Here is a 10,568-nt window from a genome sequence, read left to right on the forward strand (position 1 = left end):
TGTTAATTTCTCAGTACAACCAAGACTTTAATGAGAAGTCGTTGGAGGAGAAACAGGAGATGTCAAGGGATGATTTGAGATTTATGGACATTCTTGAAAGGTCCACGCACTTACAAGAAGGACATTATTGCATGGATTTACCCTTCAAGACTGATAACGTCACCCTGCCAAATAATCGGTGCATAGTGGAACAGCGTCTTAATTGCCTGAAAAGGAAGTTTGAAAGAAACAAGTCCTATCAGGAAGAGTATACAATGTTTATCTCACATATGATTGACAGCAAATATGCTGAAGTGGTGCCTAAAGAACAGCTGGAATGTGAAAAAGGACATGTGTGGTACTTACCGCATCACGGGGTGTATCACCCGCGAAAGAAAACCTTGAGGGTAGTTTTCGATTGTGGAGCTGGATTTAAAGGAACATCTCTGAATTGTAATTTGTTACAAGGTCCTGACCTAACCAATTCACTTTTTGGTGTCTTAACAAGATTCAGACTGGAAAACATTGCTTTGATGACGGATGTCCAAGCTATGTTTCATCAAGTAAGAGTGTCAGAAAGACATGTGAATTTTCTTCGCTTTCTCTGGTGGCCGGAGGGAGATGTGACACAAAGCCCATTGGAACACAGAATGAAGGTACACCTCTTTGGAGCTGTCTCGTCTCCGAGTTGTGCAAGCTATGCTTTAAGGAAAACTGCAACAGATAATAAGGATGACTTTCAAGTTGAAGTGATTGAGACCATCTACAACAACTTTTACGTGGATGATTGTCTGAAGTCCTTGCCTTCAGAAGAGGAAGCTATGAAATTGGTTACAGAGCTGACCGAAGTATGCTCAAAAGGAGGTTTTCAGTTGCTCAAATGGACAAGCAACAGTCGGGCTGTGTTATCATCTATTCCTGAAACCAAGCGATCGAAACCAACTAGACAGCTGCACTTGGAACAGGATAGCTTACCCTTGGAGATGGCACTTGGATTGAATTGGTGTGTTGAAAGTGACACTTTCACATTTAAACATGCAGTGGAAAGGCGTCCACATACCAGACGTGGAATTCTATCAGTTGTCAGTTCCATCTACGATCCGTTGGGGTTCTTATCACCAGTCACCTTGCAGCCAAAGTTGCTTTTGCAAGAAATGTGTAAAAGAAAGATGTCTTGGGATGAGCCTATACCCCATACATTCCTGCAACAATGGACTGGATGGCTGTTGGAGTTGGAGAAAGTATCACAGATTAAAGTAAGCCGCTGTATCAAGCCAGAAGGGTTTGGAAGACTGGCCAGTGCGCAACTTCATCATTTTGCAGATGCCAGTAGCTATGGTTATGGCACAGTATCCTATTTAAGGCTGACAAATCAAGATGATGAGGTGCATGTGACATTCATGTTGGGCAAGGCCAGGGTTGCACCGTTAAAACAAACTACCATCCCGCGTCTTGAACTTACAGCTGCTGTGCTGGCTGTTAAAGTTGACAGGATGTTGAGGAAGGAGCTGTCATTGCACTTGGAGGAGTCATGCTTCTGGACAGACAGTCAAACTGTGTTGAAATATATCAACAATGAGACGAAACGATTCCATACTTTCGTTGCTAACAGAGTGGCTGCAGTAAGGGAAGCAACAAATCTCAGTCAATGGAGGTACATCAGCTCTAAGAATAATCCTGCTGATGAAGCCTCCAGAGGCTTGAGTGTGGATGGGTTTTTTGCATGCAAGAGGTGGTTGGAGGGTCCTGACTTTTTGCAAAGACCAGAAATGTATTGGCCAAGATCGCTTGAGACACAGTCCATCTCTTTGGATGACCCAGAGGTCAAAAGAGACATCTTGGTGAATGTCATTTCACATGTTGAAGATGCAACCACTAAGCTAATGAATTATTTTTCTGAGTGGTCTAAGCTCAAGATCTCTGTTGCTTGGTTCCTGAAGTTCAAATCCATTCTGTTGGAACTGAGTAAAAAGAGGAAGGAGGTTATGGTTTCCTTAGGCCTATCTGTGGATCTGAAGAAGGTGGAAGCGAAGATGAGAGAAATTAGAACTGTAATTGTTAAGCAACCACTTTCTGTAAGTGATCTCCACAGGGCTGAAGATGCCATTGTCTGTTTTAGTCAGCAAGAAACATATAAAGAAGAGGTTTCAATGTTGAGAGCTGGAGCATCTGGTGTAAAGAAAGCAAGTAACATTTATAGATTGGATCCTGTATTGAAGGACGGTTTGTTGAGAGTAGGTGGAAGGCTCAGTCGTGCAGCTATGCCTGAGGAGCTTAAACATCCTGTGATTCTCTCTAAAGGTCAACATGTATCCAGTCTTATTTTGCGGTCCATACACCAACAGCTTGGACATGCTGGGAGAAATCACATGCTTTCAACCTTGCGAAGAAAGTATTGGATTACGAATGCCAATTCTGCTTGTCGGAGGATAATATCTGAGTGTGTGGTCTGTAGAAGGCATCGCAGACAGCCGAATGAACAAAAAATGGCGGACATGCCCAAAGAAAGAGTATCTCCAGATCTGCCGCCTTTTACAAATGTGGGGGTGGATTATTTTGGACCTATTGAGGTCAAGAGAGGACGTGCTATGGCCAAAAGGTATGGGGTTATCTTTACCTGTATGGCTAGTAGAGCCGTGCATTTGGAGGTGGCATATTCTTTAAGCACAGATTCTTGTATAAATGCTATTAGAAGATTTGTTTGTCGCAGAGGTCAAATCCAAAGCCTAAGATCAGACAATGGTACAAATTTCGTTGGAGCAGCACGAGAGTTGAAAGAAACCTTGGCGGCCATTGATCACAGTAAGATTCATGGTGTTCTTCTTAAAGCAGGCATTGACTGGATCTTTAACACTCCAGGTGCTTCACATCATGGTGGCGTTTGGGAACGTCTCATCAAGATGGTTAAACGAGTTCTGCATTCAGTTTTACAGCAACAGTCATTGGATGATGAAAGCCTTCTTACCATCTTATGTGAGATTGAAGCCATTCTTAATGACCGGCCTATAACCAAGGTATCTGATGACATTAATGATCTGGAAGCTCTTACTCCCAATCACATCCTTTTATTGAAAGGAAAACCTGTTCTAGCCCCTGGACTTTTTCAAGAAAGTGATCTTTACGTTAGAAGACGATGGAGGCAAGTTCAATATCTTTCGGATTTGTTCTGGAAAAGGTGGATCAGGGAGTACCTACCGCTGTTACAAGAACGGCAAAAGTGGACGAAGCCTAGAAGAAGTTTTGTGACAGGAGACATTGTCATTGTCATGGATCACAATACTCTTCGAGGATCATGGGTCATGGGAAGAGTAATAAGGACTTACCCAGACAAGAAAGGATTTGTACGTTCCGTACAGTTGAAGACTAAGACAGGGCAGGTGGAGCGCCCTATCTCCAAGCTTTTCCTGTTACAAGAAGCTGTGTGAAGTTCATAACTCAGTGTTGGTTAACACTGATCTAAAAAAAAGAAGAAGAATTGAAGAAATTAGTTTCATTTTGCTCCCTGTTTTCTTGTAGTTTAATTGGGCACACTCTCCCAATTAGGGGCCGGTGTGTGGGAGCCATTCATTACTTTTTGTTGTAGTGGTGGTGGTTCACGCTAGGTGGCAGTATTTTTATAAAGCCACAGGTGGTTGGGCGTGAGAAGGTGGATAGGGTGGTGGAGATCATACGATTTTTACTGCTAAACGCTAGTTTGCTGGTGGTGGACGAGCTCAAATACAATCCAAGTTCATGTATCATCTCATCTGAAATTTATATTAAACGGGAACTTCACCCATAAGACCATTGCGTGTTGTGGACATTATGATTCTTTGGAAATGGACAAACTAGTGAGTTATAATCAAGATCTAGCACCACCCACCCTGCCGATTGACTGAAAGAGGAACAGGCAATACAAAAGGTTTAGTTAGTTAAGTAATTGCCAGTTATGTCACTGAACACTGACTACCGGGCCACCCCGGAAATGAAGCCGGGGGCTCACAAGTACATTAAGTACACAGATTTGTTGTGGCTGAGCCAGATATCAGCTGGAAAAAGGGGAGTGGTTTGTGGCTTTTAGCGGGACATGCTGAAATGTCCGGGTAGCCTGCAGTGGTGCCCGCACCGTATGCCTCCACTAGCCGCACAGACCACCAGTGTTGCCAAATAATTTTCAGGTTTAAAAAAAAAAAAAACTAATAGCGGGTTATTATTTGCTAGATGTTGTCAAATGATGTCGCGGCATCATTGGATGGTAATGTCATTATGTAACCATGATGCAAAATGCTTAGAATATGCACTGAAATTACTCAAACTGTCTAACCAGCCGATGTGCCACTTGGCTGGCTGTTTTAATACTTTATTTCTTTTGTGTTGTTAAAAGAAAAAAACATGCTTTTTATCATTTATAACATTTTAAAGATTTCCAATTTTTTTAAATGACTACATTTGTTAGTTGCTTTGAAAAACAAGTTGCTAGGGTAGTCTGAGAAATTTGATAAATCTAACAATCGCTAAGGCTACCCAGACATTTCAGCATGTCCCGCTAAAAGCCACAAACCACTCCCCTTTTTCCACGGCTTACAGCTTCAGCAGCAGATGCAAGGACAAAGCTGTATCCGCTCGCAACACAGGTCCTTACATCTCAGACTTTCTGTCCAGTACCCCAACCCCTTTTCCTTTTCAGCAGCCTCCAGCTCCTGTAGCAGACACCAGTGTAACGGTGCGTTCACACTGGCACGTAGCGAGCGGGGCGAAGCGAGCGTTTTCAATTCATTCATATGGAAGTTGCGCGTAAACGGTCGCGTGGTGCATTTTGGGATTGGAAGCGGCGCGGAGAAAGCGTTCAGAGCAGCTGAGAGCGTCAAAAGGTTGGGCATTCCTCAACTTTATGCAAATTTCGAGCGCAAAACGCCGGCGACAACCAATCGCTGTGAAGAGTAGGCAAGGCAAGATTATGACGCGTGTTTCTGAAACTGGTGGATTACTGAGCTGAAATCACATATTATTGAAAAAGTCAAGCAAAAGTAAATGTACTTTGCATGTTTTCATTATATGCTACAGTTTAGTTTTCGAACTGCCGTTAAAAGAAGACAATGGAACATAAATAGGGTGTGAACATTGTTTTTCAGAGGTGTGCTCAGCCCTAAATTAGACACTCCCCAAAGCAGTGGCGTTGTAGCGTTGCTAGCGGCACTGAGCGTGGATTTGACGCTGTAGTGTGAACGCACCGTTAGGCCGCGATCACACCGAACGCGTTTTAGCAGTTGGAGGCGCCTCTTTTGAATGGTTTTCTGTTGGCAGTGAGCGTTCTGCGCGCCGCTTATGCGCACCGGGCGCCTCGCGTTTTCGCCGCCTGCTGCGCCTCGCGTTTTTGCAGGAGCGCTCTGAGCGCCTGAAGTTGAAAAAAAATCAACTCTGAGCGGAAAAACGCCCAACGTCATTCGCGTTCTTTTCCATTGTCCAATCGAATGAATGGAGAGGCGGGCCTTCTGTTGTGGTGATGAAAGTTTACCGTTGCTTAAAAAGTCCGGAGACTGCAAGAAATAGAGAAACCTTTGGTGTCTATCGTGAGTAACCCGGAGCTGTATTATTTAGGGTTTCTGCTAATATGACAGTTTACTTACAGTAACAGCAAAAAAACTAAGATTTTAGAGCGCTCGCGCTATAATCCTTTGATTTGACTGACAGGACAGCTGTCTTGGTCGTTGCTTAGCAACATAAAAAAAACGCAGCACACTGCTCTTTTATTAAAAGTCACCAAACAAGGCAGTGCTGTGCGCCTTGCGTTTTTAGAACTAAAAGACGCGTTCGGTGTGATCGGGGCCTAATGCTGCCGCTAGCTGTGCAGGCTACACAGGCTTCCAGCCTTTTTTTCCCCGAATGTCACGAATGTTTTGTTCAATAATGGAATGACTGAATGTGCAGATGTTGATGGTGTTATCTCTATAAAGGGGAATCTGGAATATTCATCCAAAACAACTAGAAGGTAGTCACTAGAGGGGAACGGACCACAGAAGTCAACAGAGACATTCATTCTGCCATGGACCTTCAGGTAACTCCAACATCTGAAGCAGTTGATGTTTGTTGTGACTAGTTGATGCTTGACAGGGAATGCAGGCTGATATTAGTCGCTCCGCCTCTCTGTCTATTCCTGGGAACCAGACTTTTTTTCTTAGCAGCTGTTTCATTTTAACTAAGCCCTGATGGCCCTCAAGTTCAAGTGCACGGTGTTGAAGAGAAAGGTGTCTCTCTTTGAGTACAGCTTGGTTTGGCAAGCTCATGTCAACACAACTGCGTACCTCCTCTGGATTTGTAGTTGTATTTCTTTTTCCACCTGTTTGCGGATGTCGAAAGGGATGCGACGATGTGGTTGGATGGCTTGATGCTTTCATCAATGTGCAGCTTAACTTGAATATTTTTAAATTTTACTTTGTAATGTTTGGGTATTGTAGCATGAGCTGATCAGTGACAGAAAGGGTAGGCTGAAGTAATTCTGCAGATTAAACAACGTGTATTAGTCCAAGTTCTAATAGGGGCACCATCCACATCCAACCCCCAACCACTGGAAATCAAGGTTCCAACTGAATTTCTGCTTGGGGACCCTATCTCTTTCTATTGTACATTCTATAAAGTAATGACTCATTCGGTTTTAGACAGTATGTTGCCAAGAAAGAACACTTAAAAATGTAAAATGGGTTTCAGTTGAAGGTAAACCGAAGGCTAAATTACAAAAAACAATGGATTTTTATATTGTCTGTTATATGCAGGTAGAACTGAAACATGGCAGTTAATGCAGTTTTTGTAAAGCCATCATCTGTTAGTATTTTTACAGTCACTGTGCTATGACTGACTATATGTTTCTGTTGGATTGAAACTAGTGCTAATGTTTGGACCGAATGACTTGATTTTGAATCGGGTTTGCTGTGTTTTGATAGAGTTGGTATAGAAAAGGGTTTTCAGCATTTTGAAATGTAGAGTTTGTATTTATTTAACAAAATGTGGTTTTGGCCAGAAAATTAACTATTTGGCTCTTTGTGTGATGTAGGTGTGTTGCTGTGTTAAGAGTTTAGAAAAAGTACTTTAAGTGTTGGTAAATGCTTGTTAGCAGTTGAAAAAAACTGTAATGTAGACATGTATTAAATGTATTAAATGAGTAATGTAATATAATTACGGTATTTATTCTATAGCGTTTTTGCATTAATAATAAGACCACTGTTCTTCGTTCATATATCTAGAAACCATGTAGTTAATTTTATACCATGGTATTGAGGTGCTACAGGCCCATGTGTGTGTTTTTACTGGTTATCCTTATGTATGCTACTACCAAGGGCTAATTTTAATAAATTTCACCATAAAAAATGGTTGTTCCAATTTTTACAGATGTCACTGTTTTTGATTAACATTATCTGAGCTGTAAATCATATTTAATATGTTACTAGACATTGCTCTACCCTGCTCGTTCCATATTCATTCTATTTCATTCTATTTCTACAGGTAACAAAAAGCCTTAAATTTGATTTAAAAAATCCTGTAGCTATCATGTAGGCCTAAATAGTTAACTAAAATTCCTTCCTTGATATTTGTGTTTTGAAAATGAGGACACTGCATAGAGGTTAAAAGGGGCCCAGAATGGGGGCTCAGAAAACTCAGTGGAGGGGTGTAGCATCATGGGTCAAGGAAAAACACAATACATTCTGACCAGGGGTAGTTCAAGAACCTTTTTTCAAACTGTCATTGACTTTTTTTGTTTATTCAATTTGCACACTGATCATGGGTTGGAGCTCTTATTTTTGAACATCTGTATAAAGGATCTGTGAATGTATTGCATTATAAAATGTTAATGAATTGCTTTAGTTATTTGTGTATATTTACTGAAGAAGGTGATACATGATCTTGGTAAGCAAGACAACATTGTAGTAAATATTCTTGCTGCATCAAAAATCATGCCTATTAAAATACCAACAGATAGAGAAGTCACCAAAATTAAGTAGGCTATTTGAACCTCATAATTAAATACAAAATGGGTGGGAACTTAAAAAGGTTGACTTTTTGAAAAAAAAAAAAAAAGAACCCCTCCCTTCTGCCAGGCTGGCTACGGGCCTGACTTAGGGTGAAGGAGGAGGGTAAGTTTCATTTTCGCAAAACAGGCTCTTTCCAGAGAACAGAAACCATCCGTGTTCACTGAGAGGGTATAACCCTCATTCTCATCGCTTTGCTTTCATTCTGCGGGTGCAAGTGGAAGCATCATCATGATCACATAAGGACCAATAAAGGTAGGAGATAACCTCATGCAGAAGTTACACAAGAATGCAATTTTTAATAATATCAATATTTAGTAATATAATGTTAAACTAATAAATTCAGAGTTCTTTTTTTATTTAATTGTTTGAATGGCTTTAAAATTTTTTGACTGATACAAGGTATAAGTAAACAACTACAGCATGCTCTTTATACTCCCATTTATGCTATTATGAGTTCCTTTCATACGAGTTTGACTTGCAGTTCTGCAAAATGTTTAATTTAATTTTTTATTATTATTATCTTCAAAATGTCTTTATTTGTATTTAGCAGAAGAAAGAAACCCATACAGATTTAGAACAACTGGTCCCACTTTATATTAGGTGGTCTTTTATAACTTACATACTTACATACACAATGCACTTATTGTGTTAATATTGTATTGCAAAACATTTTACTGCTATTGAGGTGGGATACGGATAAGTTTAGGGACAGGTATGGGCAGGTTAAGGTGTAAGGGATGGGTTAACATAGATGTAATTAAATACATTACAGATGTAATTACATGCAGCTAATTAAAAAATATGGCTTGCTTTGGAGCAGCAGTCAGTTTGCTCACCCTTTGTTGCTGCTCTGGACTTGGTGTTGTGTGGCTGTGTACAGATGTAAGTTTTGTTTGATATTTGTATGGTTTGGATTTTGTTATGCAATTTGATTGAACTTATACTTTGTTTGTTCCTATTTTGTGCATTCCAACACCTGTGAAAATTCTGTGTACTTGCATTGGAGTGAATAAAATATGCAAACAGATGTTGTTTTAATTGACATCCCATTGTGATGCTCCCCCTGCAAATCAGCAGTAGCCTAAGAGTCTTTTACATAAGTACAATGTAACTTTTAACCTTTTTTTTTTCATTTTTGGTTAACTAACCCATTAACACAAGTGAAAGGTAACATATGAAAAAATTATCATTTATATACTGTTTTTAATGACAGAAACTCTTAGCTAAATTTGAAACAATAAAAAAAAGGAATAAATATATTGGCAAATCTGCAAGAGAGAGGACCCAGATGTAGAATGAGTAGTGATGGTGTTTTATTGACAAGACACAAGGCACAGCTAGGAGCGTAAGGTGTGAAACACAGTAAAAACAGTTAGGGCAGAACCAGAGGCTTGACACTTGATACACAAGTGAGAGTCAGTGGTTAGGAAACCTCAGGATACAGGGTGGGGAAGGAATGAACACAAGACGATGAACAAGACAAGGTACTGTACAAGGTAACAAGGCATGGCACATGAGAGAAAATAATAAATGAAACCACAACTAGAGAAACAAAACAAATGAAAAATGCTTTCCGACTTATTTACACTGTTAAAGAGTTGGATTGTCATGCTAAACCTGACAGAAGTTTCAAAAAATGAGTTGGATTGAGTATTTCTGTGCCAAATACACTCCTTCTGGGTTCGTATAAGTTGGCAGCGCTGGCCAGGACTTGCTTGATAAGGATTTGTCATTTTGTTTCTAGATCACAAATCAACAATGTCACCAAAGTAGTGTGATTTTGCTTATGAGGGTAAGATAACCTTGTTCAGCTTCCCAAAGAACCCAGTGGTAAGGGAACAGTGGATGCATTTTGTTTCTCTGGGGCAGCAATGGAGCTGTGCAAGTGTGTTTGTTTCTTCTCTGCAATTTAGGGATGAATGTTTTTAATAAACAAATTAAATAAAATTTAACCCAAAACCCTTGTTTTATTTATATCAATGTCACAGCTGACAGAAAACTGTGCGTGCTTGTGGCTCTTTAATCTGATCAAACTAAAGACTTTTTGGAGATATGAAAGATTCAATACTTCTCTATAAGTACTCAAGATTAACATGAGATTGGCAAAAACTCTTATGTTATGTACCCTTTAAGCTAACTCAAGGAGTTTCTAAGACTTATTAAGTTTCTAAGATTTATTCTTTCTATTGACGTTTTTCCTGAACGCGGAAGTAAGTCCGACTCTTAAGTGAAAGAATGCTTTGCATTTCCGGTCTCCATTGTTTCTAGTCAAATTAGCGTATATTCCGAGCTAATAATCTAATGTTAAACCTATTAAAATGTTTATTACATGGCTCAATATCACCATCACTTTGCAATGTTGCAATGACCATCAGTTGTCAGTGCTTCACTTTAATAAGTGTGTGGATGACACAAAGCTGCGGACGTTAGCTACATTAAAAACAGATGGACGCTATTTGAATGGGTTCCTATGGAGACCTAAACAGAAAAGCATTCAATCTGAAGTTAGAATTCATAATGGCGTTCATTGTTTACTCAGGAAAAGTTCTATATACTTTAGACATGTAAACTAGAACATGTCTGTGT

The sequence above is a fragment of the Garra rufa genome, chromosome 8 (genome assembly GCF_049309525.1).
Source record: "Garra rufa chromosome 8, GarRuf1.0, whole genome shotgun sequence".
In the NCBI taxonomy this organism is placed as follows: domain Eukaryota; kingdom Metazoa; phylum Chordata; class Actinopteri; order Cypriniformes; family Cyprinidae; genus Garra; species Garra rufa.